Genomic DNA, 26,059 nt, shown 5'->3' on the forward strand with positions numbered 1-26,059 from the left:
TCATCACAAACTGCAAGTGAGGGTACAATTAGCACTCCAGTTGACCCCTCTAACCATGCAGACACAAAAGAGGAAGAGCAGGAGGGGTTCTCTCTGCTTCACAGAGGACTAGAGCAAACCTTCAGCATCTTGAGAACTGCAGAGCTGCAGGAGACCCCAAGGACACAGCCCTGACCAGTGCAGGTGAGGAAGAGGAGGAATGGGGTCACTTCTGCTTAAAAAGTCTCTATAGACACCTGCAGGAACTTGGGTTACGCAATACTGTGCCCATTTTACAGACCAGGAGCGTGAGCCGAGAGGGCACATTGCCCACGGCTGCAGAGTTGTCAAGCGTCTTGTGGCTTCCAGTGTTGTGAGGAGAGCTCAGATGCCTTCTGACTCTTGATCTTAAGTGTGAAAACTGTTTCCTCTCTGGAAGTTTCCCTGTAGCTCTGAAACTTTGCCATGCTGGATCTTCGCGTGGGTCTGTGTTCATCCACTGTGCTGGGCATTGGCTGGCCCCTCTCCATCTGAAGACTCATGTTCGTCATTTTTTTTTTAAGATTTTATTTATTTATTCCACAGAGATAGAGACAGTCAGCGAGAGAGGGAACACAAGCAGGGGGAGTGGGAGAGGAAGAAGCAGGCTCATAGTGGAAGAGCCTGATGTGGGGCTCGATCCCAGAACGCCGGGATCACGCCCTGAGCCGAAGGCAGACGCTTAACCACTGTGCCACCCAGGCACCCCCGTGTTCGTCATTTCTGGAAAATTTTATTAAATTGTGTCTTTGATGATTTCTCTCTTCTGTTTTCCCTGTTCTCTTTCTGCAACACTTATTGTTGGAATGCTGGACCTCCTCTCTGTTCCTTTTATTCACTTATCTCTAATTTCCATCTCTGTGCCTTTGCTTTTTCTCTCTGACTTTTTTTGCTCAGTGTTCCAGGAGATTTCCTTAACTTTACCTTTTAATCTTTTTTTTTAATTTTTTTAAAGATTTTATTTATTTATTTGAGAGAAAGAGAGCACAAGAGGGGGGGCAGCAGAGGGAGAAGCAGGCTCCCCACAGAGCAAGGAGCCCAACGAGGGGTTCGATCCCAGGACCCCAGGACCACAACCCAAGCCGAAGGCAGACACCCAACTGAGCCACCCAAGCATCCCACCTTTTGATCTTATTGAGATTTTTCTTTCTATCCTTTCTTTCCTTTTCTCTTCAAAAACTTGGCACAATAATAATTCTACTGTCATGTTTTAATATCCAAGGGCTTTTCTGTCTTCTGAATTTTTTTAAAGATTTTATTTATTTGAGAGAGAGAGAACAGGAGCTGGGGCAGGGGGTGCGAGGGGCAGAGGGAGAGGGAGAAGCAGACTCTCCTGCTGAGCAGGGAGCCCGATGTGGGGCTCAATCCCAGGACCCCAGGATCATGACCTGAGCTGAAGGCAGATGCTTAACCACTGAGCCACCCAGGTGTCCTGTCTTCTGAATTTTTAGAATCTCATCCTTTTCTCATTTCACTAGTGGATGAACTTCTCATCTCTCTGAAGATACCAAAGATAGATTTAAAAAAAAATTTTTTTTTTTGCATAATCTCCACCTTTTCTCATTGTTTTGGACTTTTTCAAGTTAGAGGCTTTTCTTGCATGTCTGGTCAGCTCTGGCTGTCCATTCACAGTTCAGAGGAGTCACTAAAAAGCTGATTAGAAACTCAGAGCAGGTGGTGCGACTTGCCAACCATGGGCTTCATTTTACACAGTGCTTCTCAGCCCGGCCACATACCACGACCATTTCAAATGCTTGTGGACACTAATGACCTGACCCCATCCTCAGAAATTCTGCTATGGGGGCCGCCTGGGTGGCTCAGTCGGTTAAGCCTCCAACTTCTGACTTCAGCTCAGGTCATGATCTCAGGGTTCTGGGATTGAACCCCACATCCATCAGGCTCCCTGCTCAGTGGGGAGTCTGCTCAAGGAATCTCCCTCTCCCTCTGTCCCTCCCCCTGCTCATGCTATTTCTCTCTTTCTTGCTCGCTCTCTCTCAAATAAATAAATCTGAAAGAAAGAAAGAAAGAAAGAAAGAAAGAAAGAAAGAAAGAAAGAAAGAAAGAAAGAAAGAAAGAAAAGAAAGAAAAAAAGGAAGGAAGGAAGGAAGAAAGAGTAAAGAAATTCTGATGTGACCATTTGGGGATAGGAAGGGGTACAGGAGGGCATTTCAAATCTCCCCAGGTGATTCTTATGATCATTTACTGCTTTAGAATGTTCTGGTCGGGTCATTTTGTAGGAGACCCCCTCCCATGTCAGTACTTCCAAGTGTTTTTCCTTGGATCCATCAGGTTTTCCAAAGAAGGCTCTTCCAGCCTGGCTGCCATCATCTGAGAAGCAAAACGGCTGGAAAGCTGAGCATTCAGCCTGTAAACCTTCACTTAGCAAAACACTATCCAGGACGGTTCCGATTCTGGTGGACTGCTGCTGGCTTTTACCCAGGACCCCTCCTAGGACAGTCCCTTGCACAATGAACCCACAAATTATTAGCTGCATCCATTGGTATCCACCATGGTAGAACCCCATATACTTGTTAGGATGTTGTGGGTATATTTAGGCACATGATCATATCAAATTACCATTAACACTACTCAGAAAGAAAGTCTGTGAGCTAGACAAGTGTTACCACAATGCCAATAAATACATTTTTTTTCAAACACAGAAGCATCCCAGGAGGAAGTTTCCAGTACCATCTACGATGCTCAATATCAGGTCCAGGCTCTATACGACCAGCACAGGTTTTTTCTGGATCTCTCTGCTGTTCTCATTTATGTTTTATGTTTCAATGCTTCGTGACAAGGTCCTCACACAAGTCATGATGAAAACCCACCATGCCACAGCGTGCTGGGGTTGCGAGAGACAAGCCTTTCTCTTGCACAGTGAGTGTTGGAGCCCATAGAAGACTCCACAATAGGGGTGCCTGGGTGGCTCAGTCGGTTAAGTATCTGACTCTTGCTTTCGACTCAGGTCATGATCTCAGAGTCACGATCTCAGGGTCGAGCGATTGAGCCTCCTAGGTCAGGCTCCTCGCTCAGCGCTCAGCAGGGAGTCTGCTTCTCTCCCTCTTCATCTCCTTCTGCCCCTCCCCCCCGCCCCACCACATTCAATCAATCAATCAATCAATCAATCAATAAGAAGACTCCACGATATCTCCAAAGAGTGCTCTTAACTAACTGCAACTCTTGGTACCTACACAAGATATCTTTGGTTCTGAGAGTCCCATTGCTCACAGTTTCTAGGAATAGTGTTATAATTTGGGGCAACATCCACATCCTCTCTCAGACACAACCGTGAGGTGGGGAGCCTGGGAGGGGGAGCTGGTGGGCCTGCAGGTTTCTCTCTCGCCCTCCCACTGGTGGCAGTTTGGTGCGATGGGCAGTTTATAAGTGTCTCACAGGCTAAATCCTAGGGTTGTGGCAGGGGCAGCCACCACTGCACCCCTGTCCCCAGCACCCTGTACCCCTTCCCTTGATCCTGAGAACGGTGCTGGGAGGTCAGGGGACGAGACAAACAGCCCCGGGACAGAGGCAGACACCGAGGCTGGGGTTGGTCCTGGAGGTCACAGAGCCATTCCTTGACAGAGGCAGGTCTAGCTCGCTGTTCCCTCTGCCCCAGCCTGACAGCAATAATTACCGCTCTGCACGCTTGCTCTGCGTCCGGCTTCTCCACTTACTGTCTCATTCCATCCTCAACCACCCTTTGACAAAACCAAGGTTCAGCCAATAAATACTGGGGAGGGGGTGGGATTTGAACTCCGGAGCATCCCCAGATGCCACCTTCCAACTCAGCCGCATTCAATTTCCTCCCATTCCATCTGGTTCCTTTGGACAGGGTTTCTGGTTTATACAAGGCAGGTTTAGGTCTGCAGTATCACCCCGTTCTTCAGCAGGGACAGGGGTGCAGGGGTGGCTGCCCCTGCCACAACCCTAGGACAGGCAGACCTCGGACAAGCAGGCAGAGGGGACCATCACACAAGAACTGGGGGACAGGGCCAGTGTACTGGTTCCCGGAGCAGGGCCAGGCCAGGCGGAATCGGCGCTTCTGAGATTCAGGGAGATTGGAGAAAGAAAATCCTCAAGAGCCAGGGCAGCATTGCCAGGACAGCCTAAAACCGCATTCCTGGGCTGCTTAAGTACCCCAAGAAGATGGAGGTCGTGTTTCTCGTCTCTCCTGCTGTCAGGCCACAGTGCCCTGTGAGGGCGGGGGGTAGCGGGCTAACTTCATCTGACAACTCAGCCCAGAGCTGGGCTTCCTCCTGGTTCCTTATCAGCTGAGGCTGTGGTCACGGTACCATCTGCAGGAAGTGCGGCCCCCACCAGTGCCCAGCCAGGGACAGTGGCCATGCAGGAGTGCCCGGCTGCCAAGATAGGGACACGCAGGGAGCTGGCAGGTCTCATTCCTCACTAGCTCAAGGTGGAAGTCCGAGATGCGACCTGCCACATGCAAATCTGGACTTTGATTATGTTCAACACACCCACTGTCTGCTCCCAGCAAGCAGAACAGGGGCATAAGACATGGGTGGGGAGAGAAAATACCTTGAAGAGCTGCAAGTCCCAGGAGGGCTCCGGGAGGGCTGGAGGGTCTGGGGGATTCTGGAGGAGGGGGCTGTCCTGGGGGGGGGAGCGGTGAGGAGGTCAGCTGGGCTACAGTGCACGGGGGACATGAGCCAAGCAAGCAGCATGGGCAGGGAGGGACCATGTGGAGAAGAGGCTCAGAAGCCTTTGGAAGATCCGCAGGGCAGAGTGTGGGTGCCTGGGCTGCCCTTGCCACAGAGCGCATCAGCAGACACCCCCCCACACCTGTATCTGCTTACAAAGATGGAACCAGGACAGTTGTAGAAATGTGCTTGGGGTGAAGAAGAAACCTACCTCTCATCCGGGACCAATGACGTCACGCACAAACGCAGACCCATTCCTGCCTGGTGGCACCACAGCTCCAAGTCACGAGGCAGAAACACCTGAGGAGGTGGGGGAGGCCTACGGGGGAAGCCGATCTGCTGAGGCTCTCACGTGGAATCTGGGCGTGGCCGCCCTACACAGGGACTTGAAATGTGCCAGGCTGCAAAGTGAATTCCTGGAGCATTTGTGAGGCTCAGGTGATCCTGAAAACAGCATCCTGCAGACACGAGCTCTGAAAGGCAGGCAGTGGGAGCTGGTTTCACCCAGGAGCCCGGCCCACAGCCCAGTGCCAAACGGATGTCATCCCCAGCTCTAAAAGTGGACTTTGGTTTGTAAGCCTGGAGCACGCAGGGCAGCTGAACAGACTTCACCTGCCAGTTCACATGAGGAAAAGGCTTGGGGACAAGGGTCAGTCATTCAGTTCCAGGGGCTCCTCTTCTTTACCAACAGGCTTCCCACTGGGAACAGAAGTTATGTCTGCTCCTTCTAATGACTGGTTACCAGGGCGCCTGGCCAGCTCAGTCAGTAGTGCATGCAACGCTTGATCTCGGGGTTGTGAGTTCAAGCCCCACGTTGGGTGCAGAGATTACTTTAAAAATTAAAAAACAAAATATTTAATAGGTAGTTACTATAATATTATATATTTGCACCCATTCCTCCAGTTATGTAAATGCCAAGAAAGGACAAGTACAGAGCAGAAGTCATTAAGCTAGAAGCTTCAGGATGTCAGGGCCAGTGTTCCATTTCTAGCAACGGGGAGGCCTGAGTGGACTGAAACATCCTCCTACTCCACGATACCTAAAGAGAAAAAAAAATTATTCTGACAAAATACATATGACATAAACTTTCCCATTTTAACCATTTTTAAGCGTATAGTGGCATCAAGTACATTTGTCCTGTTGTGCAACCATCACCACCATCCGCCTCCGGAACGTGACATCTTCCCAAATTGAACCTCTGTCCCCATTAAACACTCACTCCTCGTTTTCCTCTCTGCCCCCTGTCCCCCGTGACCTCTATTCTACTCTCTGTCTCTACTAATCTGACCATTCTAGTGTCTTGTACGAGAGGAATCATGCAACATTTGTCCTTTTGTGTCTGGCTTATTTCACTCAGCATAATGTTCTCAAGGTCCATTGACGTTATAGCAGGTGTCAGAATTTCATTCCTTTTTCAGGCTGAAGAAGATTCCATTGTATGTCTACACCACATCCATTCCTCAGTGGACATCTGGATTGTTTCCACCTTTTTGCTTTCGTGAATAGTGCTGCTATGAACATCAGAGGACCAGTATCTGTTTCGAGTCTCTGCTTTTTCTTGACTGACTTTTAGTTATTTTTTTTCTAGAAATTTATTCTTTTTTTTCTGAATGTGGAAATTATTGGTAGGTTTTTCATAATCTTTTATTATTCTTGTCATCTCTGCTGCATTTATGGTTATGTCCCCTTCTAAAATCTTCATATTATTTATTTGTGTCTTCTTTGTTCTAGATCATCTTGTCAGAGACTTACCAACTGATACTCTTTCAAATAGCTAATCATATTAGAATCGGGTTCGGGGTGGGAGAAAACCTCCAAATAACAGTCACTTAACCCATTCTCACTGTGATACATCCAGATGGTTCACTATGGGGCTGGTCTGGTAATCCACGGTGTTGGAGAACCAGGCTCGTTAGATCCTGTTGCTCTTTCATTGTCCAACAAAGGGAAAGTCACTGTCTAATATCTGAAGGTCACCCTTCTGCGTAGGATAGTTTCAGGAGCTCCAGACAGGAAGGAGGAGGAGGGAGAAGAAAAGCATGCACACAGCACTTGTGCTTGAATCTCCCTGGCCAGAAGCCAACCGACTTGCAAAAGAGTTTTTTGAAAAATAATTACACTAGCTATAGAATTCTAGATTGATCGTTTTTTCTTCCAGTGCTTTAAAGATGTTCTGATGTCTTCCGGCTTACATTATTGATGACAAAAAATCTGGGGTAATTCTAACTTTTGTTCTATATTTAATGTATTTTTTATCTCTGAAATTTAAGATTTTTTCATTATCACTGGCTTTCAGCCATTTGGTTATGATGTGTCTTCGTTTGGTTTTATGTTTATTCTGTTTGGGATTCTTTGAGTGACTTAGATCCGTCAATATCTTTACAGCTTTCATTAAGTGTGGAAAAAACTTTGGCCATTAGCTCTTCAAATCTATTTCTTTCCTGATCCTCCCCTTCCTGGGACTTCATTACACACAATCACACATATACATGCTGCTTGACATTGTCCCACAAGTCAAAGAGGATCTGGTCAGGTTTTCTTCTTCTTTTCTCTGTGCATTAGTGTGAATAGTATCCATTAGTATGTTTACCAGTTCACTGATCTCTTCTGCAGAATCTATTCTGCTATTAATCCCATCTGGTGAAATTTTCATTTCATATGTTGAAATTTTAGTGCCACAAGGACCATTTAGGTCTTTTTAATATCTTACTCTTTTCTCCATATTACATGATTTCCTTTAAGTCTTTGAGGATATTTACAATAAGTGATTTAAAGTCCTAGTCTGTTAATCATTTCATCTCTGTCATTTTTGACTCTGTTTCTATTGACTGATTTTGCTCCAAATTATGGATCACATTTGATCACCTCTTCTCATGTCAAGTAATTTTTTTTTTTTTTTGGATGCTGGACATTGTGAACTGTGCATTGTTGAGTGCTAGAGTTTGTTGCCTTCTTTTCAAGAGTATTAGACTTTGTTCTAACAGGAAGTTAGGTTATTTGCAGATTAGGTTAATTCTCTCAAAGCATTTTTTTTTAAGATTTTTATTTATTTATTCGACAGAGATAGAGACAGCCAGCGAGAGAGGGAACACAAGCAGGGGGAGTGGGAGAGGAAGAAGCAGGCTCCCAGCGGAGGAGCCTGATGTGGGGCTCGATCCCATAATGCCAGGATCACGCCCTGAGCCAAAGGCAGATGCTTAACTGCTCAAAGCATGTTTTTAAACTTAGTTTGGACAGATCCTTAATAGCCTTTCCTGTAGAAATAGTTCAGCTCAACTCGTGAAGCTGACCCTTCTGGGGTCTCTATGAATGCCCATGTGTTCATTGACGACTCTCCACTCTAGCTATTTGGAACTCGAGTATCACCCAAGTATTGTTCAGTTTACGGTTTTCTAGTTGTCCTTCGACAAGCTTCATGGAGTTTCCCCCTGTGTATTTGTGGCTTAGTAGTCAATAACAATTTACAGATTTTTGGAACTCTTTCTCTGCAAAGGATCCTCCTCTCTGGGATTCTGCTCTGCAAATTCCAACTGCTTCAGCCTCTCCAAATGCCTATATCTGTCTCCTCAACTCAGCAAGATTGCCATGCTCCACTTGCATTCTCCCTATTGGGCCACTTGGGTATTCCAGAAATGCAGGGCTGGTTTAATATTAGAAAATATATTAATGCAGTTAACCACATTACCGCATTAAAGGAGGCATGATGATCTCAGAAGGCAGAAGAAAAAAATCAGTGAAATCGATGAAATTCAATAACTGTCCATTTTTCAAACTTTCAGCAAACTAGGAATAGAAACTTCCTTAACCTAATTTTTAAAAGTACCTACCAAAAAACACAAAAATTACAGCAAACCTAAGAGTTTTAAATACATTGCTGTGGTTTAAACAGGGTGATCAGGTCTCACTGAGAAGGACACATTTGGGCAGAGATTTGGAGGATGTGAGAGAAGGGACCACGTGGATATCTGGGGACTGATGCCATCGGCAGAGGGAACAATCAAGGCAGCAGGAGCAGCGTGGAGACAGGAGCCCACCTGACCTGCTCCAGGAACAGGAAGGAGGTCCATGTGGCCCAAGCGCAGAAAGCCAGGGGGAGTGGCACATCAATTCAGAGAAGCCATGGGGGTGACAAGCCACTGGAAGGACTTGAGGTTTTACTCTGAGCAGGATAAGAATCTGGAGAATTCAGAGAAGAACTGAGAAGAGTTACATGATTTGTCTTAAATCTGTAGAGAGGATCCCTCTGCCCACTGGGTTGAGCACAGAGTGTCAGAAGGCAGGGCAGAAGCAGGAAAATCAGTGAGGAGGCTGCCTCAGGAGCCCAGGTGTGAAATGACAGTAGCTTGGTCTAGCACAGTATCAGTGGAGACAGCTAACAGTGGTGACATGACACGTTCTCAAAGCAGGGCCAGCAGGTTTGCTCACAGATCTGGCGAGGAATGTGAAAGAAACAGGAGTCAAGATGACTCCAAAGCTATCAGCCTGAGCAGCTGGAAGGACAGGAGGATGGGGAAGACACACCCAAAGAGGGGCTCTGTCCTGGCTGCTTCTGCTGTGCTCGTAGGAGAGAGCAGCTAGGAGCACTCGCATCCTGCAGTGGTCCGCCGGCCACAGCACATCGTTGTGTCTGCGTAATTAGCTCCCGGGGCAGCCCCTTGATCTGCACTGATCCAAAGCTGACTGGGAGCCAGCAGGCAGCCTGCTTGCTTGTGTCAGCCACTAATGCTGCTCACATTTCAGGCCACTAGCAAGAGCGGGCAAGAAATGAGGACCACGTGAGGTTTCCCCCGTGAAAGTGGGTTTCAGTTTGGGCTTTTGTCCTCTAATTCGCAACACCAATTTGATAATGGCTTAGTTTAGAGATCACCTGGAGTCATGGAATAATCACGGAATACACAGGATACTTTAAAATTGTCTGACTGTGGTGTCAAAAGTCCAGTGATCAATTCATTAAGCTGGCTCAACTCCCAGAGTTATTCAATATTTTATTGAGTCCCTACTATGCGCCTCCATATTGAGAACCAAGTTAAGGCCTTTTCCTAAGGCCTGTGTGATTACCAACACTTTCTTACTTAACACCACATCGAAATATCATACTTTTATTTTAAAATGGGCATCTTTTTACCCAAACACTGCAACCCATTGTGTTCATCTATTCACTGTAGCTGGAGCCTTCGTGTCTGCTCTTCTGTAAATCATTTACAGTTTTTTCTCAAAGACTCATGACCCAGGCACTGAGGTCAGAGCTCAGAGCCACATTCATCATGATACACACAGGCTTTTAAAAAAAAATGGATGACGGGGGTTTTAGTTAATTAATTTATTTAATTCTATCAAGGCCAACAGAAAATTCACTTGGACTTGGTTTTCTTCTTTCCTTTTACCACGTAACCAGACTGGGTTGTCAAGAAACATCCCTTCCTCTGTGTTACCTGTGTTCAGGAAGGGGAAGGTAACACTTAGGACAGAGTCTGACTTTTTGGTCTGGGAAACTCCCCTTCTGGCAGCAGGTACCTGTTTGCAGTGAAACTGGAAAACACACGCACAAAAAGCATGGAACCCATGGGTGGAGAAAGGTGACACAGACCCCTCTGTGTCCACGGTCTCTTCTAAAACAAAGTGTTGGCCTGTCACCACATAGTCCCAGATTCACCGTCGCATCCTCGCAAGGGGAATGGCAGAGCCAGGAAACCCATGAAGAAATGCTCCACATCACTCATCGTCAGGGAAACGCAAATCAAAACCACAGTGGGGTGTCACCTCACACCAGTACAAATGGCTGTTGTCAAAAAGATGAGAGAGAGCAAGTGTTGGTGAGGATGTGGGGCAAAGAGAACTCTGCTCACAGCTGGTGGGATTGTGAATCGGCACAGCCACTGTGGAAAACAGTATGGAGGTTCCTCAAAAAATTAAAAATAGAGCTACCATATAACCCAGTAATTCACTTCCAAGTATTCACCCAAAGAAGACAAAGCACTGATTCAAAAAGATACCTGTACCCCTATGTTTACTGCAGCATTATTTACAATAGTCAACGTATGGAAACAGCCTAAGTGCCCAGCCACAGACGAACAGATAAGAAGATGATATACATACAACACACACACACACGATGGAAATACATACAACACACACATATGCATACACACGATGGAATATTACTCAGCCATAAAAAGCGAGATCTTGCCGTTCACAACGTGGACGGACCTGGAAGATATTCTAAGTGAAATAAGTCAGACAGAAAATGACAAATACCATATGATTTTGCTTATATATGGAATTTTTTAAAAAAGCAAAAAACAACCCAAAACAAAGCAAATGAACAAATAAAACAGAAGTGGACTCCTAAGAACCGAGAACAAACAAGTGGTTGCCAGACGGGATGGGGACGGGTGACACAGGAAACGGGGATGAAGAGGCACAAACTTCCAGTTAGAAAATAAATACGTCAGACGGATGAAAATGATAGGGGAAAAAAGGAAGGGGAGAATTGGCAGAAAACCCCCAAAAGCTGAGCTTGTGCAAAGCTGACGTATACGAAATCTGTTCGCACCTTTTCTTTCCGTGTGTCCGTCTCCCTCAGTGAATCCAGAGCTCCTCCCCCGCACACAGACCGCGGGGTCCAGAAGACAGGACGTGAGACCGGAGATTAAACCCAGTTGAATGAAAGTTGCCTTGGGCAAGTCGTCATGTCCTTCTCTGGGTCTCAAATTGCTCTTCTGGGACATGAGGCTATTCTCGTAATATCCGCCTTGCCCATCTCCACAAGCTTCGGGAAACCCAAAGGAAAAAACCAACCAAGGAATTGCTTTGTGTGCAGTGATGAAACGCAGGCTGGAAAACCCTAGTGTGTTATCAGGGTTAGTCTTAGTTCTGCCACTGACTTGTGACCTTGGGAAAGTCACTAAGTTCTCTAAGCTTCCACATCTGTAAAGCAGGGAAAATATGCCCTACCTCAGATGATTAAAATAGGGATTAGATAGTTAATACAAAACAGACACTGAGCTTTCCCAAGCCCAGGGGAGGTCTTCTCCTCCTGAATAAGAAGATAAGGACTTGATAAGGGAAAGCTCTGCATCCTGTCACCCTTCCTCCCTCTTTCTTCCTGCCTGGAACATACGTTTGAGGCCTGGAAGTGCAGCAGCTCTCTTGCAACCAGAAGACAAGAGGCTTGAGAATAAAGGCCTCTGCTAAGGCTAGAGGAACAGAAAAGTAGAAAGAAGCTGAGTTCCTGGTGATCACTGATACTAACCCCAGCACATCTCCCCTGAACTTTTTGCTACATAGGGGAAAAAAATGGTTTTTTATTGGCATCAGCCTGTAAAGTAGAGCTTTCTGTTGTTCATATCCATATGCATTCCAAACAGATATGCTGTCTTAATTTTTTTAAGACTTAATTATTTATTTCAGAAAGAGAGAGAGCACAAAAGTGGGGGGGGGGAGCAGAGAGAGATGGAGGGAGGGAGAGAGAAATTGACTCCCCGCTGAGCATAGAGCCTAACACAGGGCTTGATCTCACGACCCTGAGAAGGTGACCCAAGCCGAAATCAAGAGTCGGAAGCTCAGCTGACTGAGCCACGCAGGCACCCCTACACTGTCTTAATTTACAGTAAGTCTGGTCCCCGCAGAGCACAGCTACGGGATAGGGCCTCGGGGTATGGCTTTTACTGTGTTGGCCAAGACGGCTGAAGTAAATGAAGTTTGAAATTAAAGTCTGAGGATTGGATGAAAAACGTGAATCATGAGAACTCTGAGAAATTTGCGAAGCCTCATACATTTCACAGGTCATGAAAATTGCAGTGTTATCATGAAAACAAGAAGCTCATCCGTCAAAATGTTCCTCTGGCAAATACTTTTCTTAAAAGTAAATGAATATAGGGGAGCCTGGGTGGTACAGTCGTTAAGCGTCTGCCTTCGGCTCAGGGCGTGATCCCAGCATTCTGGGATCGAGCCCCACATCGGGCTCCTCTGCTGGGAGCCTGCTTCTTCCTCTCCCACTCCCCCTGCCTGTGTTCCCTCTCTCGCTGGCTGTCTCTGTCAAATAAATAAATAAAAATCTTTAAAAAAAAAAAAAGTAAATGAATATAACAAAAGAAGCACAAGGCTCGCACCATGGAAGTTACAAAACATCGTAAACCAGAAAGTAGATTAGTGGTTCCCAGGCCAGGGCTTGAGGTGGGCGGGGAGTTAATGCTAAGGGGTGGGCACTTCTTCTGGGGACGATCAAAATGTTCTGGGAAGATGGGGGTGATGGCCGTACAATTCTGTGAATATAACCACCACCACCGAACTGTGCACTTTAAAAGGGTGAGTTTGGTGGAATGTGAATTATTTCTCAGTAACAAAGAATGAATGTAGAGGAAAAACATAAACAAGAGTAAAGGAGACTGAGGAGTTAGTCAGAGCCCCTTCTGACTCCCATCTGAGTCCAATCAATTGACCCCTTAGCCCAAAGACACATCCATGGAAATTTCCACCAGGGATAAACTGAAAATTTTGCTCACATTGCCTCCTCTTTGGCAACGTTCCAGGCATCTGCCTTCAGTGGTTATGTTGACATATAGTTCATAAGGCAATGAAAAAGAAAGAAAGAAGAAGAAGAGGAGGAGGAAGAAGAGGAAGAAGGGAGAAGAAGAAGGAAGAAGGAAAAAGAAGAAAGAAGAAAGAAGAAAGAAGAAGAAGAAGAAGAAGAAGGAGAAGAAAAAGAAGAAGAAAACCCTGCCATTTGCACCCATCTAGCTTGCAATACCAACGCGGAGAAAACAGTCCAGGTTCTTTTACCGATTTGCAGTGTTGGTCCTCTTTGATTCAGCATCTGTGATTTCCAGGGTGGTAAGTACTAAGATTGTGGTCTGATAATAGTATTGTGGTCTGTTGCAAATACTTAGAATTGAAGGAAGTACAAAATATACATTAGGAGCGGATAAAGATGTAATTTTTCCCATCCAAAAAAAAAAAAAAACCATAAAGATGGATACATATAGGGGCACCTGGGTGGCTCGGTCGGTTAAGGGTCCAACTCTTGATCTCAGCTCAGGTCTTGCTCTCAGGGTCGTGAGTTTAAGCCTCACATTGGGCTCCTCGCTGGGTGTGGAGCCTACTTAAAAAAAAAAAAAAAAGATGGATAGATACAAACACTTTGTGCAGTTCCTGGCATACAGCAAGTGCTCAATAAATGTTGGTTACTATAGTTATTAGTGGTGCCAGCAGACATGTTAGAGAATTCAGAAGCCTTCCATGACTGTTTCTGTGTCGACTTCGCTCCCTCCTCCCAAGGTCCCAGTGTTTGGCTAACCCCCCACTCAGCCTTCCACAGTCAGGACAGATGGTGAGGAAAGGTCCTACATACGGGCTCAGGTTGAGTTATCAGTGGCTACTCGGGCCTCGGCGTGTTCCCTCTGCTGTCTGTCCTCAGACACATCATTTCTTCGGGCTCTATCACATCTAAGTCATCCACACTTGCCACCACGTGGGTGTGCGAAAGCATCAACTTTCATTGATGAAAATGATGCTGTTGCCTCCCAAACTGTTTCTCCTGGGAAGGAGGAGGGAAGGGTCCATGCGGAGACCATGTGGTCTCCATGGCAACAAAGCAAACTGGTCCACCCGAGGGACTGGACTTCTGACCTGGACCCCGACACAGTAGCTAACCACAGAGCCAGGCTTGGACTCTCACAGCCTCAACACCCACCCCTGGAGACACCACAAGCTCCCCCCACACCCCCCGCCCCAAGCCCAGGTTCCCGGCTATCGTCTGACACAGAGGCTGGGCTTGGGGGACCTAGGGCGCCAGACACACCCAGGATGTCCTCACCGCTCCCCAGAGCCAAAACACCTTGCTCAAAAAACAGAGACGTGAAACTTGTTTCCAGACCTTCAGAGTTCTCCCGCCCTGAGCCACCTATCGCGTGCGTGCACATGTGTGTGTGTGTGTGTGTGTGTGTGTGTGTGTGTATACAGACACGGAAAATACTGATCTATAGAGACAGATACAGTATATAGAAAACAGACAAACAGATATGGTCTCTGAAACTGCACACATTTTCTGATTTTATCTTGTCAACCTGGGAAGAAGTATTTCATTGATGAGCAAACCGAGATTTACGGAGATTCTTTCAAACTTAGCTAAGGTTTCCAGCTGACAGGAGACTAAGGTGAGGCTGGTGCCCAGATCTGAGGAACCCCGAGACATGAATATACTCTTCCCGTCTCATTTTCCCCAGGCACGGAGAGCCCCACCCGAGCCCCACTGGTCTTCCTGCCATTTCTCAGACTTGCCTGGCGTCTGCGGGCAGGCCCGGCCCCACCTTCCCACAGCACACCACTCTTTCCCTCCTTCCAAGACTCTCCTTCCCCAGTAAGCTCCCGCTCCTGCTCTGCCTCCCCATGGATCCTGCCTCGAACACCAGGGGCATTACCCAGTTCTTCCTCAGTCCTCCCTGCCGGAGCAAAGACTTTGCTCAGCGGAGTCACGGGCTTCTTGCCTTCACCCTCGGAAGCCAGCTCTGGAAGAGTGAGTGCAAGATTGCATCTTTGAATCCTCAGGCTTGGCTCGGGAGCTTGGACGGAGCCAGAGGCTGAGGGGTGCTGGCTGAGTAACTGAGCAAATCAGGTGATATTTTTACATCTTACCATGTTAATTCACAGTATTATCCTTTGAGTAATCACTGATTATGCCACAGTTTTAAAAATTAGGACACTGCCTGGATTACACGCATATATTTTTTATTGTGGTAAAATGCACATAAAATTTACCATTTTAAGCATTTTTTTAAATATTTTTTATTTATTTATTCAACAGAGATAGAGACAGCCAGCGAGAGAGGGAACACAAGCAGGGGGAGTGGGAGAGGAAGAAGCAGGCTCATAGTGGAGGAGCCTGATGTAGGGCTCAATCCCATAACGCCGGGATCACGCCCTGAGCCGAAGGCAGACGCTTAACCGCTGCGCCACCCAGGCGCCCCCATTTTAACCATTTTTAAGTATAAGTTCTGTGGCATGAAGCACATTCACAATGTCGTGCAACGATCACCGCCATCCACCTCCAGAACTCTGCCCCCATTAAATACTAACTCCCCATGTCCCCTCCCCCAGCCCCTGGCAGACACCGTTCTACAGTCTGTCTCCATGAATCTGACTGTTCCAGGGACCTCATATAAATGAAATCACACAACATTTGTCTTTCTATGTCTGACTTATTTCATTTCGCATGACATCTTCAAGGTTCAGCCACGTTGCAGCACGTGTCAGAATCACACAATTTTAAATTTATTTTTTTTAGTAATCTCTACACCCAGCATGGGGCTCAAACTCACGATCCCGAGATCAAGAGTTTCGTGGTCTTCCGACTGAGCCAGGCCAGCGCCCCAGAATCACACAATTTTTAGCAGACATTCACTGGGTCATCAGCATTTTCTGTTGCAAGCAGGGCCGGCACTCAGTGTTCTAGCTAAAACAAACCAAACAAAAGTAAATGATAGAGTCTCTGCTCCAAGGTGGCAGACAACTAATCTCATTTTTAGAGGGTCCAAAGTGCTGCTAAATGAGAGACAGCCGACACAGCTGGCCTTCTTCTTCACCCTCAAGAATGGCTTTCTCCGCTCCAGCCTACAGACTGTAGACTATTTCCCAGGTGTATCTATTGATTTCAGAAGACAATTTAAAAATGGAATTGACTGGGGCGCCTGGGTGGCACAGCGGTTAAGCGTCTGCCTCCGGCTCAGGGCGTGATCCCGGCGTTATGGGATCGAGCCCCACATCAGGCTCCTCTGCTATGAGCCTGCTTCTTCCTCTCCCGCTCCCCCTGCTTGTGTTCCCTCTCTCGCTGGCTGTCTCTATCTCTGTCGAATAAATAAATAAAATCTTTAAAAAAAAAATGGAATTGACTAATGGGAGGAATTTCAGGCCACACTGGGGTAGCAAGACAACAAATAACGGAGAGAGTCTGGTACCTACTCCTCGGGTCACGCTCTGGTGAAGAGCACCATGTGGACACTAATCTGTGGCTCTCTCCAGAAATCCCAAAAGGTGCCAAGACTTCCCACGCAGTAAGACCGCTGCCTCGGCACCCACCACCCCTGCTGCGCCCGCTGGAAGGCCACCAGGAAGGCCTGGGATGGACTGCAGATCTGAGTTCCACAGAGTGGTGGGAGGTCGAGTCGGGGAGGTGGCATTTACTGGGCTCCTGGTCAATGCCACGTAGCACACTCGGTGCTTCCACACACAGTATCCCACTGAATCATCTCAACCACCACGTCCAGGAGACGCCATCGCCTCATGTGCACAGATGCAGGAACTGAGGCGCAGATGAGCTAATGACAACCCGAGGTCGCACAGCAAATTCGTGTCAGAACCGGGCAAATAAATTCAGGCTTGTCAACCTCAACGCTCTTTTCTTTCGCTCATGGTGCCCCTCATTCCGTGACGAGGAGTGATACGGTCCTCGTCTCCAGCCCCCACACTGCTCCTTCACTGAAGACCCCAGACAGACACCTCGGGAAGTGCCTCAGTGGTGGGACCAGCCGAAAGCACAAGGAAAGGCATTGTCCTCCACCCCAACAGGAATCATAAAGGGGGCTGGGGGGGGCTCCAAAGAGGTCTATCTGGAAAGGACAAGACTTCTAAAAGCCCTTAAGTGAGAAAGGAGCAAATTCCTACAGCACCAACAGCTTAAGCATGGGCAGGGCTTCTGACTGAACCGGAGAATGCTCAGGCGGCGTTTCTAATTAATGATGGCTGAGTCATACAGAGAAGGAAAAGTTGGCTCCAACCTGATTCTGAGAGGAGGGTGCCCTCTGTGAAATGCCTCAGTAGGCGTCTGTTGCAGCCATATCCCCCGCTCTCTCCTCCAACACTGATGCCACACCTTCTGGCACTTTCTCGTGGATAGAGGCTGCAAAATGCAGGAGGCCCAGCCCCACAGGTTTGGGAGAGCTCGCTCTGGCCAACCAAACGACTGGTGGGGCTGTTGGTGGGGAAGACATCTCCACGTGGCGAAACGGATCATGGCTGGTCTTCTACACCACCCACAGGATAATCTGAGGGGCGATGGGATGTCCCAGCCAGAAACACCTCTCCACGTGGATGTCACTGCCTCTGAGAGTTCACCTTGAAAAATGTTTCTCAGAAAGCAATCAGCCTCATAAAAGTCACAGTCACCATTATTCCAATCAAAATTCCAACATGGGACTTAACATAATTCACCCTAGATCCATATGGAAGAGCACTGGCTAAAGAATATCTAAGAAAATTTGAAGAACCAAGCGGGGAGACTTTATACTCCTTTTCTTTTTTAAAGATCTTATTTATTTGAGAGAGACAGAGTGAGCCAGAGAGAGAACATGAGCAGGGGGAGGGGCAGAGGAAGAGGGAGAAGCAGACTCCCCACTGAGCAGGGAGCTGACACAGGACTAAACACCAGGACCCTGGAATCATGACCTGAGCTGAAGGCAGATGCTTAACCAACTGAGCCACCCAGGTGCCCGGACTTTACAGCCTAATGTCAGAAATTACTGTAACACTCTAACAATTAAGATGGCGTGGTTCTAATACCAGAGGGATAGACAACAGACCAATGAACAGACTAGAGAACTCGAAAACCCATTCGAATATAGAAACTTGATAAATATCAGAAGTGGCTATACATACTGGGAGAAATGTGGACTATCCAGTAAGTAGTGCTGGAGTTAAACAAAAAAGTCTTCTTTGGGTTCCTTTCCCCAGGAGAAGTCTTTTTGGGAGGAGAACATTAATCAACTCCTGGTAAAGTGTTAGGCACAGAATCAAATGGATCTTGAAGGTCACATGATCCTGCCCAGTGCAGGAATCTCTGACAGGATCTGCTTGTATATCCCAGGAATATGAAAATCATAATCAGGCAAGGAACACTGTTCCATGGCTATACAGCTCCTATAAAGTTCTTTATATTAAGCCAAAATATTTTCCCATAGCTTCTTCCCTTCCCCATATGGCGCGGGAATAAATGTGTTTCCTCAAGGCTGCCTAGCAAAGCCCCGAGCACCTCCTGAGGAATCCAGTTCTCTCAGTCATGCTTGTGGCAGGACATTCAATGCACATCCCCCCCCCCCAGGATGCCTAATGATGGACCCACTCCAAATTATCAGTAAGACCTCTGCCTGTGTATGGTATTTGTATACACAAACACACACACCCTAGTAACAGGGAAAAGCAAAAGGCTCCAAACCGAGGTAACACAACAGACCCAAAGGGAGTCTCAGATGTGTTAGTTGGGTGTTCCTGGCCATCTGGTAGACCCCCAGGCACCAGGCATTCACAGTCCCTAATTGAGCGCTCTGCCATCAAAGTCATTCATTCAGTTCCCCTCTCATACTCTGCTTCTTCCCATCTATCTCTTCTTTTCTCCTCCTCTTCCAAGCATGCAGTTGATTTTGCCACATTTCCCAGTCACTGTGGCATGGCTTTCCATGCTGGGCCCTTGTGGAGGTTGCTGGCTACTGCTGCTCAGGGAACAGCCTAAGGAGGCTCATCAGGAGCTGGAGGCACTGCAGTTTCTGTCAGGAGGGAGCAGTGAGCAGGACCAGCCCATGCCTGACCTTCATAGTACAGTTGGTGTCCAAAAGGGAGCTAAAGGGGTGTTCATCTCAGTTCATGGAGGGAGTAAGAGAACACAGACTTCTTGGCTGTCATGTCCCCAGAGAATCAGCTTGGTTCTGAAATCCAGATGGAGGGGACTCAGTGAGAATCACTGTGTGACCTGCTGCTTCTTGTTGGTGATCATGTGGAGCTCTGAATAGGGCCTCAACCCCAAACATCAGCCCCACCATCTGTCCACCTACCACCCTTTCATCCCTCTGTGGCTTCCAGTTTCCTCAATTAAAAAAAAAAATGCCACTTAAGAATAAATTTAACCAAAGACATACAAGACTTCTATGCTAAAGGCTACTAAACGTTATTGAGGGAAATAAAAGAAGACCTAAATAAACGAAGAGATGTACCATGTTCACGGACTGTAGGACTCAATATTGCTAAGATGTCAGTTCCCTCCAGATTGATCTATAGATTCGATGTAATCCCAATCAAAATTCCAGAAGGCTTGCTTTTCAGAAATTGACAAGCAGTCAACTAAATAGAAATTTAAGTAGTCAGGGGCGCCTGGGTGGCACAGCGGTTAAGCATCTGCCTTCGGCTCAGGGCGTGATCCTGGCATTATGGGATCGAGCCCCACATCAGGCTCCTCCGCTAGGAGCCTACTTCTTCCTCTCCCACTCCCCCTGCTTGTGTTCCCTCTCTCGCTGGCTGTCTCTCTCTCTGTCAAATAAATAAATAAAATCTTAAAAAAAAAGAAATTTAAGTAGTCAATTTAAGCAGAAATGAAAAGGACTAGAACAGCCAAAATAATCTTAATAAAGATCAAGGTTGAAGGGCTTACAGTAGCTGATTTTAAAATCTACTGTAAACAATAATAATCAAGACAATGTGGCATTAGCATTAGGGTACACAAATAGATCAATGGAACAGCAGAGTCCAGAAACAGACCTACATATATGAGCAACTGATTTTCAACAAAGGAATGAAATATTCAATGGAAAGACAAATATATTCAACATTTTTGGATAGACACACAAATAATTGTCTATCTAAAAGGAAAAACAATTGAACCACAACTCCATACATCACACCAAAAACAAGCTGAAATGGATCCTAGACCTAAATGAAACATGGCACCTTAAAAAAAAAAAGGAAAAATATCTCTATCACCTTAAAGTAGGCAAACATTCTGACAACACCAAATGTTAGTGAGGATATGGAGCAACCAAAATTCTCATACATTGTTGATGGGAGTATAAAATGGTAAAGCCACTCTGGAAAAAAAGTATATCAGTTTCTTACAAAACTAAAAATAAAACCATATTCCATTTCTAGGTATTTAAGAAAAAGGTAAGCAGGGGTGCCTGGATGGCTCAGTTGGTTGGGCATCTGCCTTCCACTCAGGTCATGATCCCAGAGACCTGGGATTGAGCCCCATGTCAGGCTCCCTGCTTCTCCCTCTCCCTCTGCCTGCCGCTCCCCCTACTTGTGCTTTCTCTCTCTCCAATAAATAAAATCTTAAAAAAAAAAAAAAGGTAAACATATGTCCACGGGAAGACTTTTACAAGAATATCCATACCAGCTTTATGCATAATAGCCATAACTTGGAAACAGCCCAGATGTCCATCTGTAAGAAACTGTGGTAAAGTCATTCATTCTACTCAGGGGGGGAGGGAAAGAAAGACACAAACTACTGTCATAACAACATGAGCAAATCTCAAAAACATTATGCCTACTGGAAGAAGCCTCACACAAATGAGCACCTAATACATGACTCGAATTACAGAAAGCTCCTGAACAGACACAATTCATCTATGCTGGAAAAAGATGCCACTGTGGCTGCCTCTGGGGGTAGGGCAGGACTGACTGGGAAGAGGTCAACGTCTTTTTGTTGTGATGGGGATGTTCTGTATCTTTTTTTTAATAACAGCTTTATTGAAATATATTTCATACGCCACAAAATTCACCTTTTCAATCGGTACAGCACAGTGGGTTTTAGTGTATTCCAAGTGATGCAACTATCCCCACCGTCTAGTTACAGAAGAAATCAGATACCCACTAGCTCAGCCCCAACCCCCAGCCCAGCCCTAGAGAGACTGTTTCACACCATTCTGTCAACCACGCATCTACTTTCTGCCTCTATACATCAGCCAATTCTGGACGTTGCACATAAATGGATTCACGTACTCTGAAATCTTCTGTGCCTGGGTCCTTTCGCTCAGCATCATGCTTTCAAAGTTCATCCAGGGGCGCCTGGGTAGTGCAGTCAGTTAAGCATCCAACTTCTGATTTGGGCTCAGATCATGATCTCAGGGTCGTGAGATCAAGCCTCACATCAAGCGCCTCATCAGGCTCCACACTCAGCGGGGAGCCTTCTTCTCTCCCTCTGCCCTTCCACCCCCCCAGCTCATGTGCTCTCTCTCTCATAAATAAATACATCTTAAAAAAAAAAAAAAGAGTTCATCCATGTCGTAGCAGGTGTCCATACTTCTTTCCTACTGCTGAGTAATATGCTGTTGTATGGATAGACCACGTTCTGTTTATCCAGTCACTTATCATTGCAGTTGATGGACATTTGGGGAGGTGCTTAACTGGAAAAGGCACAACGGAATGAACTCTCTGGGGTAATTAACACAGCAGTTACATGAGCGTATGTATTGGCCAAAACTTATTGAACTGTCGGGGCGCCTGGGTGGCTCAGTTGTTAAGTGGCTGCCTTCGGCTCAGGTCGTGATCCCAAGGTCCTGGGATCGAGCCCCGCATCAGGCTCCCTGCTCGGCGGGAAGTCTGCTTCTCCCTCTCCCACTTCCCGTTGTGTTCCCTCTCTTGCTGTCTCTCTCTCTGTCAAATAAATAAATAAAATCTTTAAAAAAAAAACTTATTGAACTGTGTACTTAATTGTGCATTTTAATGAACAAACTATAATTAAGGAGCACCTGGGTGGTACAGTCAGTTAAGCATCCAACTTTTGGTTTTGGCTCAGGTCATGATCTCAGGGTTGTGAGATCAAGCCCCGCGTCAGGCTCCATGCTCAGTGTGGAGTCTGCTTGGGACTGTCTCTCTCTCTGCCCCTGCCCCCTGAGCTCTCTCTCTCTCTAAAATCAATAAATAAATCTTTAAAAAATAATAATAATTTTTAAAAAGGCCCCAGAAAAAAAGAATAAAGAAAGAGAATATAGGAAGAAAGTAAGGAACAAAGGAGAAAGGGAGGGAGGGAAGGAAGGAAGGAAGGAAAAAGGGAAGGAAGGAAGGAAGGAAGGAAGGAAGGAAGGAAGGAAGGAAGGAAGGAAGGAAGGAAGGAAAGGAGGGAGGGAAGGGAGGGAAGGGAGGGAAGGAAGGAGGGAGGGATGGATGGGCAATCACCCAAGCCAGCAGCACTGGTTTCCCTGTGGGCTGTAGCAACTGCTCTCAGCAGGGATCAGGCTGTGCCAGGATCTCCTGTGACCCTGCGATAACCAGAGCATAGACCTCACAGGGCACATTCTGTCCTGTAGAGAAAACCCGCCATGTGCAGCCAGCGTGTCAGAGAGGGCACTCAGCTGGTCTGCAGGGCAGCTGCTTTGGGCTGGCCTGTCCCCACACAGGCCCCTGAGTCTGAACACACTCTTTTTTTGAGCTGAATCCGCTGCTTACAGAGCAACTCTGTAATGCCAAGATGTCTTTATGGGGAGATGTTTCTGCTGCAAAAGGGAGATGTAGCTGGTTAGCCTGACAGTTCTATCTCTTGGTGTAAATCAATAAATTGATGTCAAGTTTGCCATTTAAATATATGTATATTTTACATCTGAAGGGCAGCCGTGTCAGAAGGGAGGAAGGAAGAGGCAGGGAAGAAGGCCTGAAGACTTGGCCACCACTTGCATCTGGACTCCCTGGGCAATGAATACTGTCTCTCTGTCAAAAGACACTTAGTATCCTGTAGGTGAAAAATGGTCAAACAGCAGCATTTTCATTTGGCTCAACCCTTAGACTGTCTAGTGGTTGCTAGACTCTATGCAGGGCTGGAGACCTCTGTTCTAATTGTGTTGGGGGGGAAGCAGGGCATATGCAGAAAAAAATAACTCATGATATGGGCAGCAGATGCCAAGGGCTGTCCCAGTGCACGCCATGAAGGCTCCAGCAGCAGAGACGCCAGTTCCCACCACTCTGTCGACACGTGCTCTGTGCCAGGGCTGGATGCCGGGACTCATCACGTGTGCCCCATGCTCCAGGATGCTCCCTGGTTGCCTAGGGGCACGCACTAACTTGCAAACAAAGAATTGGAAAGCACTGGGGTAGTCTGCCAACCTAGGGCTTCTGCCTGAAAGTGGGAGGAGGGGCGCCTGGGTGGCACAGCGGTTGAGCGTCTGCCTTCGGCTCAGGGTGTGATCCCGGTGTTATGGGATCGAGCCCCACATCAGGCTCCTCCGCTATGAGCCTGCTTCTTCCTCTCCCACTCCCCCTGCTTGTGTTCCCTCTTTCACTGGCTGTCTCTATCTCTGTGGAATAAATAAATAAAATCTTAAAAAAAAAAAAAAAGTGGGAGGAGCACGTTGGAAGTGGAAAGACAGGTGAGGTCAAACTGGGGACATTCCAGAGAGAAGAAAGAAAGGCTCTTGGAGTATCGGCACAGAAGTGGAAAGACGCACAGACCAAAGAAGGTCTCATTTTGACCAGAGAAGTGCTCGTGGTCAAGCTCGGCTGCAGGAACCAAGGCTGAGATGCACCCGGCTGGAGGGAGTGGGGCTTGGGGGAGACCACCTGGAGGAGCCAGCACGAGCTCCCGATCGACAGGAAGAAGCAAGATGTGCAAATAGGAACACAAAGCAGAAGCTGGGTCTCTGGGTGTCCTGCATGGGACAGGCTGAACAATCCCCCCAAAAGATGTCTACATCCTAATCTCCAGATCCGTGTCAACTTACATGGAGAAAGGGACTTTGCCAATGTGATTAAGGATCTTGAGAAGGAGAGATTACCCTGCATGACTCGGTGGGCCCAATATAACCACAAGGGTCATCATAAGAGGGATGTAAGAGGTCGGAGTGCATATGGGAGTCAGAGGTTGGGGTGATATGAGGAAGGGGCTGCAAGCCAAGGAATGCAGGCTGACTCCAGAGTCTGAAAGACAAGGAAATGGAAGCCTCCAGAAGAAACACAGATGGACAGACACCTTGGTTTTCGTCTGGTGGGGCTCCTTTCAGACTTCTGAGCCCACACCTGCAGGCTAATCTATCTGTTTTGTTTAGAGCCACCAAGCGTGGTAATTTGTCACAGCAGCAATGGGAAACTCATACACTGCCGAATCAGGAGAAATGCAACTTACCTAGACCCCGCCCCCCAGTCTACTCCTTTCCCCATCCCCAGCAGATACGTTTCCCTCTGGAGATTTCACGCCATCAAAAAGAGTTGGGATGCAGAAGCATGGTTAGCAAATGTGGTCCCAGTAGCTGGTGCTCCCTTCACTCACTCACTTAGCAAGTGACAGGAACAGAGTAAGGTCCATGATCCATACCAACATCCCTGCCCCCAGAGAACTCTGAATCCAGTGGGGAGTACAGACATGTCAACAGCTGGTCACCACACAAGGTGATAAATGCTTCCATGGAGGGAGGCACGGGGACACAGCAGCACCGAGGAGAGCCAACTGCTCTGGCTTCCCGAGGGTGGAAGGGCCTGGCACAGTCGGTCTCAGCTGGGCTGGGGAGGACGAGGGGGCAGGCAGGCAGACGGGACTGCACTTAGCAGAATGGAGGCAGCAGGATACATGGCTCACCTGGGGCAACAGAGGCCAGAGACCAGGATAGGTGGCTCCTGGTTACACGGTGGAAACAACTGCTTCATGGCCACTTTCTCGGCCCTGTCTTGGTCAGATAAGAAAGCGAAGAGCTGCAGGAAGATTCATGGCAGAGATGGGCGAGGGTCTAGGGATAGCCTCCCGGGTGCAAACACAACCTGAACCTTCAAGCTCCAAGTGACATTCCTGAAAGAGACAGTCTAGGCAGGGAAGACCCCGGGGCTAAGCCCTCTGACCCTGTTCCTCCCACATAATACCTCTTCCTGGGATTCGTCCCCCTGCAAGGCCACGGCCATGACACGCAGACCTCAAGGGCCACCAGCTCCCTGCTGCCCCTTGCACCAAGAGGCAATGCAATCTTCCCACTGCTTACATTCGCAAGCACAACAAAGAGGAGACTCCCGCCCAGGGCGTAGCCTGGCTTCCCGAGCGGGTCTCTGACCTTAGCCATTCCCAGATGGTTGATATTGCTGATGACAATGAATGAGCCAGCTGTGTTGTCACAGTCGCCCGGAAAAAAAGAGCCACATTGTTGAAACAGCTCTGCACGTGGGGAGTGACCAGAGGACGTTTGGCCCCAAGCGTGAGGAAATCTAGAGATGGAAGGAAGGAGGAGAAGGGCAGAAGAGAGGGAGAGAGGGATAGAGGAGGAGACTGGGGGAAACGGGGACAGAGGTGAAGAGAAGCAGGAACCGCATCTCCCGTTGCACAAGGGATGTAGTTCAGACTTTCTAAGACACAGAGAGCCTTCCAGGACCCCTGACCTCAGGGAACAAATCTGGGCCACGGCGGCATTGCAGGCTGAGGCCACGGGGACAGAGTTCAGGCCTCTAACCCACTGAAGCCACAGACCTTGTCCATCATGCAGATCAGAGCAGGAGAGCGTGAGGAACAGTATTAAATACCAAGGGGAAGATTTTGCAAATAATTTTTTTTAATTGTCACTGTTTAAGTGCGAAGATGCTGCAGCCTGCGAAGCCACGCTGTATTCTCGCTAAGCAGTCAGAGATAAACACAAAGGAGAACTCTCTGTACTTAGTCAGTCTGC

At 47.5% G+C, this 26,059-nt stretch overlaps 2 long non-coding RNA genes across 11 annotated transcripts in view; both read right to left on the minus strand.

Annotated features, from left to right (window-relative positions):
- Positions 1–5,514: 5,514 nt before the first annotated feature.
- The window catches only part of LOC113270855 (uncharacterized), a 31,081-nt gene continuing 10,536 nt past the window's right edge, over positions 5,515–26,059 (minus strand). For 6 of the 10 annotated variants that reach the window (XR_008960369.1, XR_008960367.1, XR_007191300.2 and 3 more), the window contains 2 exons: positions 24,991–25,103; positions 20,000–22,082 (listed from right to left, as the gene is read on the minus strand). This is a non-coding gene — a long non-coding RNA (uncharacterized LOC113270855). Of the gene's footprint in view, positions 5,713–13,378; positions 13,557–13,663; positions 13,774–19,999; positions 22,083–24,990; positions 25,104–26,059 lie in introns of those variants that run through there. The other 4 variants (XR_008960363.1, XR_008960364.1, XR_008960366.1 and 1 more) reach the window with 4 other exon arrangements.
- On the minus strand, positions 10,039–11,945 carry LOC130544226 (uncharacterized). Its single transcript, XR_008960370.1, has 2 exons — positions 11,227–11,945; positions 10,039–10,452 (listed from the first exon to the last, which is right to left on the minus strand). It is a non-coding gene; the product is annotated as an uncharacterized LOC130544226 (long non-coding RNA).

The sequence above is a fragment of the Ursus arctos genome, unplaced genomic scaffold, assembly GCF_023065955.2.
Source record: "Ursus arctos isolate Adak ecotype North America unplaced genomic scaffold, UrsArc2.0 scaffold_2, whole genome shotgun sequence".
Classification (NCBI taxonomy): domain Eukaryota; kingdom Metazoa; phylum Chordata; class Mammalia; order Carnivora; family Ursidae; genus Ursus; species Ursus arctos.